The sequence below is a fragment of the Falco biarmicus genome, chromosome 1 (genome assembly GCF_023638135.1).
Source record: "Falco biarmicus isolate bFalBia1 chromosome 1, bFalBia1.pri, whole genome shotgun sequence".
NCBI classification, from domain to species: Eukaryota; Metazoa; Chordata; class Aves; order Falconiformes; family Falconidae; genus Falco; species Falco biarmicus.
The window spans coordinates 49989565-50000807 of record NC_079288.1 but is presented as its reverse complement, the minus strand read 5'-3'; positions in this window follow the sequence as shown (position 1 = coordinate 50000807).

The following is an 11243-nucleotide window of genomic DNA, read 5'->3' as shown; positions in this document are numbered from 1 at the left end:
GCCCTTGTTCTCCTGTAACCCTTCTGCTCTCTTTAGGGGATGTTTTCCCCAGCTGCTGCATCTTGTCTCAGTCAGAAGACGAGCTCTGGGACCACCACTGGGTGTGCCTGGGTGGTACTTCATGAGACAGGTCCTTAATCCTGAGCTAGGGCACTCCCTGCTCCTGAAATACGGTAATTAATAATCCAAAAGAAGTGGTGAGATGTGAGAGCAACTACAGCCAGCATGATCCTAAGTAGCAGTTTGGGTCTGGAAGCTGTCTGGGAAGTGTTTGGGCTGGGTCTCAGCTCTGGCCCCGGAAAGGACCTGGCCAAGAAGCCTGGATATGGAGTCATAAAATGCTGTTTATTCCTGGCCGGGGATCAGCTGGGCTTCAGTGAACTGTGGAAAGCCAGTTCAGTTCCAGGAGCCAGAATGGATAAGATTCATGTCAATCTGTTGGCAAGTTGTAACACTTTTTCTTTGATTTTTTATATTTCCCATGGCAACTTAACGTAGGAGACCCAGAAAGCGAGAGTGACTCAAAGCAATGGAGATGAGATAATGCCAAAATCAGCAGGATTGTGAAAAGCCTATTTGCATTTTTCCCCAGGGATGCTAATTTTTAATATAGAAAGGTGCTAAAAGTAAGGCTATTTGCCTATAATGACATGGGTTTTCTTAATGACATCCTCTAATAGGAATTTCTTGGACATACCATTTCATCTGGAGTTCGGAGCGAGAAGGCAGCCGAGGGACTGGTGTGAAGAGTATTATGGTATGTGATGGTAAAAGACCTTGTTGCAGCTGGCTAGTTCAGAGAGTGCTGCGACAATTGTTGCCCCGTGTGAGGATTGAACTCATGACCTTCAGATTATGAGACTGAGTGTAATGAGCAGCAACAGCAGTGATGGCTGTGCTGGGGGACATTCGACGTTTTGAACAGTGATGGCGGTGCCCAACACAGTGGAGACAGGCAGGGATAGCCTGTGATCCAGATCACATTGAGATAGGTGGGAAGAGCCTGGGGATCTGGATCAGACACCGGTAGAGGTGAGCCGTTGGGATCAAAGAGAAGGAAGCCTGACTGCCGTGGAGTTAAGAGACTGAGGGTAACGGGCGATAGCAGCGGAGTACACGGCCAGATGTGGCAGCAGCAGTGGGTCCAGAGCAGGTCCAGCCAGACAGCGGTGATGGCTGTGCCGGGGGAAGGCGCGGGAGCAGTGCGGTGCCGCGGGCAGCTCCCACCGTTGCTGCTGCTGCTTGGCCTGGTGGTATTCTTGCCGGTGTTTATGTGCTCATTGAAGGTGTCTCCAGTCATTTCAGAAGAAATGAGCGACCGCAAAGATGTTGAGAAGCTTGTTGGGACACGGAGTAATGTATTAGTGCTGTATTCTAGATCTGCTGTTTAAAAGCTCATTCAGGTTATTGTCCGGTGTGACCCAGGAGGTGACAGGACAATATACTATAAGCTCATCAGAACTCCCCTCTGAGGAAAACAAAATCCCAGATTTCAAGAAAGCAGATGAGGAGAAAGGTGATCAGCCCCCAGAAGCTGAAAAGCCCAAGATAAAAGTGAAGAAGGAATATGTGTATGGGTTCAGGGACAAATTGTCTGGATTGTATGAGAAGTTTATTTGTGAAAAAGTTGTGATGATTGTTAAATACATAAAGCATGAAATGTTAAGAAGGAAAGAAAAGTTCAGGGACAAGTTGTCTGGACTGTATGAAAAGTTTATTTGTAAAAAAGCTTGTGATGATTGGTAAAAACATGAGGTATGAAATGTTTAAAAAAAAGTGGGAGGGCAGAATTGTAGAGGAATGAAACTGGGTTAATGACCATTGACAAAATACAGCTGTGGGTTGGTTGATGTAGACAAGGTGCAGCTGTGGCTGGTTCTGTTAAGTTGTTGGGCAGCCAAGGAAGAGAGGTCAGGAAGAAGCAGAGAGAGTGAGTGTGCCCTGGGTGAGGAGAGATTAGGAGAAGGCAGCAGAGGGACTGGTGTGAAGAGTATCATGGTAATGGTAAAAGACCTTGTTGCAGCTGGCTAGTTTGGAGAGTGCTGCGACAGGAGTGCATAGCAGGGTTTCGCACTCTGCTCTTCACTGAGTAGAGGCATGTTCTGAGTGGCTTCATGAGTCCTCAAGATCAACAAATCCATATGAAAGTAATGCTCAGCTTTTTACATGCTGCAGAACCTTTCAACTTCAAAGTGCTTTGCACACATTAACTCATCCGAGATGCGTTCCGTCATGAAACTGTTATGCCTTTGGTTTTTGTACCACACTGTTATTATATATATTAACCTGGTGCCTAGAGGCCCAACTGAGCTCAGGGCTCTGCCGTACATAGATGGAATAAGAAAACAGCTTCTCTCCAGATGAGTTCACGATCTACAAAAGTAGCAACGGGTGAGCGAGGAGAGAGGGGCATGGGGAAGTGCACCTCGTGTCACTCAGCCCGCAGCTTGCGGGGCTCAGGCTTTCTGAGTTCTGGGCCAGCACACAATCCCTTGGCTTCCTTGCCTCCTGGCAATGGTGAAGTTGGCAAGAAAGCCTGACAGCCATTTTGTCTCCAGCTCAGAACAGGCTAATGCAGACAGAATTGTATGTGACACCCTTTCACTAGTTTTTTGCTTGGGTTGTTTCTTTCCAGTCCCTTAATCCAAACTAAGGGCTATTCTCACTGATTCACTCTTTACACGTCACATATAAAAAACTCCCCTCAGTTAAAGTATTCACAGTCTGTGACTTCAGCTGGACGACTCATGCATCTAACTTACAAGATCGTGTATACATACACGTGCTGAAGTGGAGATATGTCAGGTCTGACGTTTCTCTGCTGTAGATTGCTGTTGTGCCCACACTGCAGTGTCTTGAGAGGCTGGCCACAGAGCAAATGGATGGTTTTGTGAAATCTGAAATGTTGCTAGAAAAGCTTTTCTATCAGATTAGATAATTAATTTGTTTAATGCTTTGAAGATACAAAGGAACAGAAAAATAACAAGTATTATTATTACTAGTAGTACTTAGCATAAAGAATTTACCTGTGCCAGTGAGGAACACTGCCATGTATCTACAGTAAATTCAGAAATGTGCATGTAAAATGCTAGAGAGCTGTGTAGCTTGGGGCATTAGGGGGGTAGGGGGCTGGGGGGGGGAGGGGAGGGGGGAGAAAAAACACCAACAAGGAAGTTACAAATACAAGTCAGTTGGTTGCAACCCGTGTGTTGCAAATAGTATCTCAAGAGACAACAGGTACAAAAGCATATGTCCAGATACTGGCTGTTAATCTGCATGCCAGATCTGGACCCTTGCTACCAGGACCCTTGAAGCAGGGAGACCATTAGCTTCCCAAGAGTCATTCTGTGGAAGATCAGCCCTGAGGATCAGGTAGGTCCTAGGAGCTTACAAAGACTGGCAACCTTCCTGTGGGATTTGACACTGGCTTCTAGTTCTGTAGCAGATCTCTGGAGGATGGCTCTGGGGCAGTATGGAAAGGCTGGCATTTCAAACTACCTGGGTGGATACTTTCCTCTCAGAATAATTTCTAGTGTGTTTTAGAGTATTATCTTAGCCTCATTTCCACAGCTTGTTCATTCAGCTTGTATTTTATCCTCCTCTCTCCTACCTTGTCCAAGGAGAATATAAGTCCTTTTGGGGCAGAGGCTTGTTCTGCTTTTAAGTGCCTAACATAAAAAGGCCCCACCTTGAGAGGCCCTAGGCACTGTCCTAATACATAAGCTGAATTAATTGCACGATGATCTCCTTTAACCAGAAGGTATAATGCTAGTGGACCTTTTTTTCTGTTGTCAGTTTCCCAACGTTTACTTTGGATTTCATGGCAATTCAGGCATGTGCCATAGAACTTGCCCATGCAATCTGTCTTGGTGATTGCCTACGGCTTGTATCTTTTCTAGGGCTTGACACTATTTTTTAAAAGTAATCTTCCACTCTGGTGACTCAATTCCTTCTGACAGGTATCTGTCTCTCTGATCAATTTGACAATTTGTCAATGGCACTCAGGAACAGACAAACACCAAATCCACAAAGTCTGTGAATCGTGAGGAAGCAAATAAACACTTGTGAAGTTTTGCTTCATTTGCACTTTGCCTTTATGTAATTTACCATCTTTCAGCATCTTGCCTGCAGTTTTTAATTACTGCAATCCTTCCATCATTTCTGTAATTTAAAAAAAGGCAGTTATATGACAATTTTGATTGCCTAATAGTTGTAGTAAAATGTGCACATGTGTAAGTAAGGATGATTGTTCTTTCTTGTTTGCTTTTGTGCTATTCGCCTTTCAGTTTTCTAGGTTATATAATTGTTCCCTTTGGCTTGCGATCAAGTTTTCAGATTAATGATGGCTCTGCTGTAGTGCACTGGGGAGTTGACATATGGCTAATCCACCTGACAGGCTCTTACTCCTCATTCCTTAAAAGCGTGTGGATGGAGGATTTTGCTGTTAAAATGGCACTGTCAGACATGTATTAAGTGACATCAAGGTCCTGATCACCATCTCTAAATCAGCACAAAGAACAAGTTCAGTGCTGGAACATAGTGCAGATGAACTTGCAGATATTTAGGAGTCTCAGCTCCCTCTGGCTCTTGGGGGGTTTATACACGCTTAGCAATTCTGAAAATCAGACATCTATAAAACCCAAACTCACCTTTGTTTTCCCCAAAGTAATCATAATTGAAACTCCCCCTTTCAAGCCCTTTTCTTATATATGTAGAACACATGATATTTTGTGTCCTACCTCCAGAGAAACCTTACCAGTAAGTTTTCCCTGCCTCAGTTTATTACTTCTGGTTGTTTATGTGTATTGGCAGAGTATCTGGCAGACCCTCCAGCAGGCTGTGACACCAAAATGGCAAGCACTTGAATAAGTAGAGATGACAGGATAGCTGATATACTTTAAAGGGTGTTGAACTGAGACAAAAAATAAGCTGAAATGTGCACTTACCTTAAGTGTAAGGATGTGACTTGGTTGTGCCCACAAGTATTTGCAGGAATAGAGGCCCAGGTCTACCCACAGAGCCCACCAAGTGAGGTTTTGTGTGGGTATGAGGTATGTGTGCCCATTAACCGCAATTTGTAGAGACCTGATAAACAGCTCCTTTGCGAGCTGTCATTGGCTCACTGACACAATAAACTAAAAGAAAAATAGCTTTTTAAAAAATCCTTCTTAGATGACCCAGGTGGAACCCCTTCAGATGGAGAAGGGCAGGCTGTTCTGGACCATGTACTTACATTTCTTTTCAGAGGCAAGATGCCTGCAGACTTCAAAAGACAAGTATTAAATAGCAATGCTAAGAAAAAATGCTATTTTCAGGATTTGGAACGAACAATATAAAAAGCAAAAGGATTTGACAAGGCCTGAGAAAATCAAGAATACAAGCAGATTATCAGATCACTTTGCAGGTTACAAAAAAACCCCTGTCATAAAAATTACAGGATGTATGAAACAAAACTTCTTCCTGTGCTTTCTTCCCTTTGAATAGTGATCAATACATTGCTATCAAAATGAGATACAAAAAAAGCTATGCCAAAGTGATCCTGTAGCATAAGAAGGCAGAAGTATACAGCAGTGGGAAGAAATAAGAGCAGGAAGGAAGCATTTGGCTTGCTGGTACTGCAGGTGGGGAAGCAGCATGAGGACTGAGGGCAGGCCAGGAAGAAAAGGGGGGAGAGGGTGCACTTGGGTAAAAAAGACAGAGCACAGGAGTCAATTCAGACCAAGTTTGAGGTCTGCAGGTTAGCTATCGTTAGACTTTATAGCTTAGCTCCTGAACATGTTGAGAGTCAAGGTAAGGGGTTGAGATATTATGTTAAAAATTGAGTTAGTTTACCTCAAGTAAAAAAAAAGTAAGCAGCAGTTCTGTGATATAAAAAAACCATATGCTTTCATTTAGCTCATTATACCAGTTAAGTAGTTGAAAGAGGCAATGCATCCAAAGGACATCTGCAGATATTGTTGTATCTCTTTGTTGCACCCACTTCAGTGTGGTCCTACCACTAAGATCTGGCAGCAATTCTTAGAATAAAATTGCCCCCCCTTTTTTTTTTTTAATTATATAGTAATTTGCAGGCCTAGATCTCACAGCTGAAGGCAGAGGAGGGGTTTGCCTTTGACTTTTTTGTCAAAATTGGGTTGGGTGCTAGAACTAAAAATGTTTTCCCTAAATGCACATTTACTCTGTGGGTTGATCAGACAGAAGGGGGGAAATCTGGGAAAACTCAGGTTGGCCGCTTTATGCTTAGCAACAGGCAAACCTCAAAACTTGCATCCTTCACAAATACAACCCCAGGTAACTACAAGCAGTTTTTCTTATGCAAAAAAAACCCCAACTCTATAAAAATGTGTATATATAAAAATGCATATATCTCATTATTTTCTCCTTCTCTGCATAGGTGCCTGAAACCCCTGGCAGCCGTGGGCTGTGCAGAAGCCCCCTGTCCCCGCAGAGCAGGGCATTGCTGAGCAGCAGTGACGTACATGACTATTTGCCGCGGTTTTGTGCTGCAGCAGTGCGGGGAAGGCCTTGGGTGCAGCCATGCTGACTGCTGCCCCAGCACATGAAGAGCCCATGATCAGTGACTGCAGCCTCGGCAAGGAGAAAGGCCACAAAAAGCCAGCAGGAGCAGGCGGCCATTTCGCATCGCTTCCCATTAGTGGATGACATTTACAGTGCTCTTTCAGAGAGTACTTGAGAGCTTTTTCTCCTTCTGCTCTTTAATGGGAGGTGAGAGCATGGCCAAGGTTTAATTAACCACCGAAGGCAGGGGTGGCAGCAAGCTGCAAGGCTGCAGCCGAGCTCCTTCCCTGCCGCAAGGCTTTGCTCTGGTGGCATAACCCCCAACCCCAGTGGGACCTCTCAAGCTGCTTGGGAAGGTACGGCTCTGGGCAGAAAATACAGTTTGTTGGGGTGGATGGCAGCAGCTCCTCTGACAGGAAAGCCGACTGCCTTCATCCCTCACGGTCTCAGGGAGGAGACGGAGGATTTAATCCGCGGGCAGGATCACACCCTCCCCGGGCGCGGCCTTTCTCTCCGGGGCGGTTCCCGCTCCCTCACACCCGCGGCCGGCGGCGACGCCTGACAGTGCCCGCTGGGTGGCGCCAGAGGCCTCGCGGCGGGCGCGGCTGCCCGCGGCCGTGAGGGCGCCTGAGGGGCCGGGCGCCATTTCCCCGCTGGGCGGCCGCGGCGGTGCCGTGCCGGGCTGTGCTGCGCGGTGGGGACGGTGCTACGTGTAGCCTTAGATGGCGGAAGGGACTCTCAGCCGTCGTTTAACGTGTGGGGCCGCTCTCTGGCGTGTGTGTGTGTGTGTGTGTGGGCGGGGGGTGTTGCGTCCATGAATGGCAATTTAGTGCTGCAGCTGTTGCATGTAGGGTGAAAGTCGGGAGGGAGGTGCATGTTTCTACAGAGTGCTGAGAGAATATGTCATGAGGCATGTTTTGGCCTTGTGCTTCTGAATAGGCACAAGTTCTTTCACGAGGAGGAAACAGTCAGTAGATGAAGGATTTGCAGTGTGTGTTCCTGAAGGCTTTCTTGCCCACCGGGGCAGAGGTAATGTCCAAGTTACAGGGGAGGATGGGGTCTAATAAATATTTTGTTTTAGTGTCATCCTGGGATTTCTCTTAAGATTAAAAAAACACAAAAAGCTAAGTCATCTGTTTCACTGATTTTATTTGAGAGGCAGGGCGTGTGGAACACATGTATTGGCCTGGTACAATCTGTGCATCTTTCGGTAGTAGAGGGAGAGATGAGGTCAGTTAAAAGTCTGTGTTAGGGATGTGTTACAGCTGTTTATCATGTGGATGATGTGTATTTCCCTGGGCTTTTAGGTATCTGCTTGAAAACACTACTTTTTTTTTCGTTACATGCATTAAAAATGGTCATGCCTTCTCACCACCCTGCTAAAAGGTAGTGGAGTATGTGTAAAGAAACATGAAACTTTGTAGTGGGAGAAGATGAATTTTATCTGAGCGTAGGTGACAAAAGACTTGGATCTCAGCTCTGTGAGAGGGATCATGCAACCTCTGAAGTAAACTATGGACAAGCACCACAGGCTGAAAACTGGTGCTTTTGGCAGTGTTTCCATTTTGTTTTCCCCTTGATCCAAAGAGTCAGACTAAAGCTTCTGTTCTTCATGAAGACATCCAGTCTTGGTTTGGAAACACCAAGCAAAGATGAAAAATCTAACCCCAGGTACTTTGTTCTTCTGGTTAATCACCTGCTAAATTACAACGTTGTGTGATTTCACAAATTAATTTTCTTGGCTTGAACCACTGGGGTTTTGTGTGTATGTGTGTGTGTCTTTCACTGCTGTTTTAAACCTATCTCTAAAAATTTTCATTTCCTTCTTTTGAAGCTTTTATGTAACCAGGTAATCTCTGTCTTTCTTTTGATAGCCTGAATAGCTGGAGCTCCATAGGCTTCCCCTGCAAAGCGTTTTCATAAGCTCTCACCTCTTTGTGGCTCTTTGTGCCTCCTTCAGAGTTCTTAAAGATCTGAGAAACAAGCTCCTTTTCTACTGCTTCTCACCTTCCCTGTAGCACAGTACAAACACAGGGGTTGTAGTCGCTCTTTTTCTTTCCTCAGATGTGTCTGTAATATCTTAATTTTGTGTAAACCCAAATTATTTTAGAGTTCTTTGTTTTCTAGAATATACGTTTGTCCTCTTGAGGCCTGTGCTTGCTGTTCTTAGTATTTATTGCATTGAGTTTGCTTGAGTACTATGTATTGAGCTGAATTCACTTATGATCAAGTTTTTTTATCCTTTGTCAGGCTCAGTATGGTAAACATACATGTGTATATATCGCATCTACAGACATATGCATGTGTTACATATATGCATGTTTCACAGAAGAGGGAGGAAAACCCCCAGCTTTATGAGCTGTGACCCAAAATGAGACTGTACATTACCCCATTAGAAACTTCCTCAGCTGATCATGTTTCCCCACTATCTATGTGAGTTCACCAATTAGCCAATTTTAAATCCACTTTTTGTGCTTTAATTGGCGTAGAATAAGAGCTACCTTTTTAAGTGGAGTACCCTGCAGCACTTTGTCAAGTATTCTGCTAAAGTTGTTATACTTTTATTATCATTGGCAATCAATCCCACAGTCTCAGAGGATGCAATCAGATTATGAGGTAATATGTATTTTCCATATAATCAGGTAGACCAGCCCTACTTATGTTCTCATCCTTTCATTCTTTATTGATTGGATGGCATTGTTTTTGCCATTATCTTGCCTTGCACAGAGGATTATAAGTACTGAGGTCAACACATTATCCTTTTTAGTTAGTATCTGTACAATGCTATAGTTTTCTGGCTTGTTCCCCATTTTTTGAAGGGGAATCTCTTCTCAGCATAATCAGAAGAGAGATGAAAATAGATACTGCTGCAGCCCTTAAGTCTCATGAGCAGCTTGGTGCCAAAGGCCTGAATAGACAAAAAGTAGTCATGACACTGATACTGTTCTGTAAAATATCCTAGGGTTTGTTTGTTGATCCTCATGAACGCCTTATGTCTCTAAACCTCCGTCTGACCATCATATTCCTGTAAGTTTTATACTCTTTAAGTAGTCTGGAAGGACAAATACTGTACTCTACAGCAATGTGTTTTGCACAATTCCTAGCGTGTTTTGAAAGTGTTTTCATTCTTAGTAATGATATTAGGATTTCAGTCTCTTCACATGGACTGCGAAGAGTAACTGAAGGACTGTCTGTATCATTTTACCAGGCTGTAATATTTAACTGGGTCATAACCAATTAAACTGACTAGGAGCAGACACAGTTACCAGAGCAAACAGCCATCTGTTCATATCCTCCCTTTTAGCCACTGTACAAAGTAGTCTGAGAGATGCAGAGCAGGAGAGAGAATTGGCAGATAAACTGGCCTCCAGAAATATCCTTCAAAGCACCTTATCTTTCTTTCCAGCGAGTAAGGAGGAGTTTCATAATTAATTTCTTTCAGCTTTGCCTGATTCTATGCAGTTGGAGCTGTACCTTTTGCTAACTGGGAAACTTTCATTTTGGTGGTGTGCACTGTTTCCCATTCCCAAACCCGATGGATTGGTGCCAGGAGCCATCTTAGGTTCCATGATATGGTTAAGCCTTAGCTGTTAATATATGTAAACATAATTTGAGAGTTTTGGAAGACAGATGTTTTTCACATGCAAAACTTCATTTTAAAAAAGATTTTTTTTTTAAATTGGATCAGTTGTGTTGCTAAATTTAAGAGATTACATGTCTGCTGAGTCTCCTGAGGTGTGCATCAGTGTGATGTGTGTGAGGGGTGCCTCCCCCCTCATAGTTTTTAGTGGCGAATTTACTTGTGGGTATACCTCAGAGTCTGGAACAGGAGCTGAAACCTTCCTATGGATTAGCATGATTTTACTGACTATGACTATGACAGCAATTTCATTACTGATTGAAATGGAAAGTCATTTAACCATTGATCTTCGTAAGGTGCTCAGTGAACAAGAGCAGAGGGATCCGATTTCAATCGCATTGGTAGTTTTTGGCTTTCTCATTTAATTCTTTGATACACTCTGTGACTTTCTGTGGTGTTCTTGAAAGGAATTGTTTTGTATGACAGGTGCTTTGTGAACTTAGAAGAATAAGCTTGTTCTTCACTCTCCTCTGACTTTCCTGTTATTCCAGTCCTAGCTTTAAGTCCTCCCCTGAAGCACAGAGTCAGCAGTGTTATGAATGCAGGGTTGTGTGGGGACGTCAGACAATTACATGTGCGTCAGAGCCCTGAAATGCAATATGAGCTATTAAGTGAGGCTCTTGGCTAAATCTGTAGCTGCTTTCAATCCACTGAACTTCAGCTGTTTCCTCTGGTGGTGATGTCTGTTTGGTCTTGCACCCATGCAGGCCCACTGCTATCACTGCTGTACATGAGTGGTGATGGTTCTGCTCTGTCGCCAGGTACAAAGCTGGTATGCTCTAAGTGCTCAGAGGTGCACAATGAAGGGGTAAGGGGCAAGAGTGATATCCTGCAACAGGGGAAGTTCCAGTAGAACATGGAAAAAGATTCTTCTGCATGAGAGTGGCAGAGCACTGGAACCAGTGCCTGAGATGTGATATCTCAATCCACATTGAACCTTGAGCGCGCAAGGCCTAGGATCTCAATATCTAGTGTGAAGTTAGCCCTGGGTAGAAAAGGTGTTTGGACTAGGTGACCTCAACATGTTGCTTTCAGCCAAAATCTTTTTTTCAAATGATTCTTCTGCAGCCATTAGTACCCATTC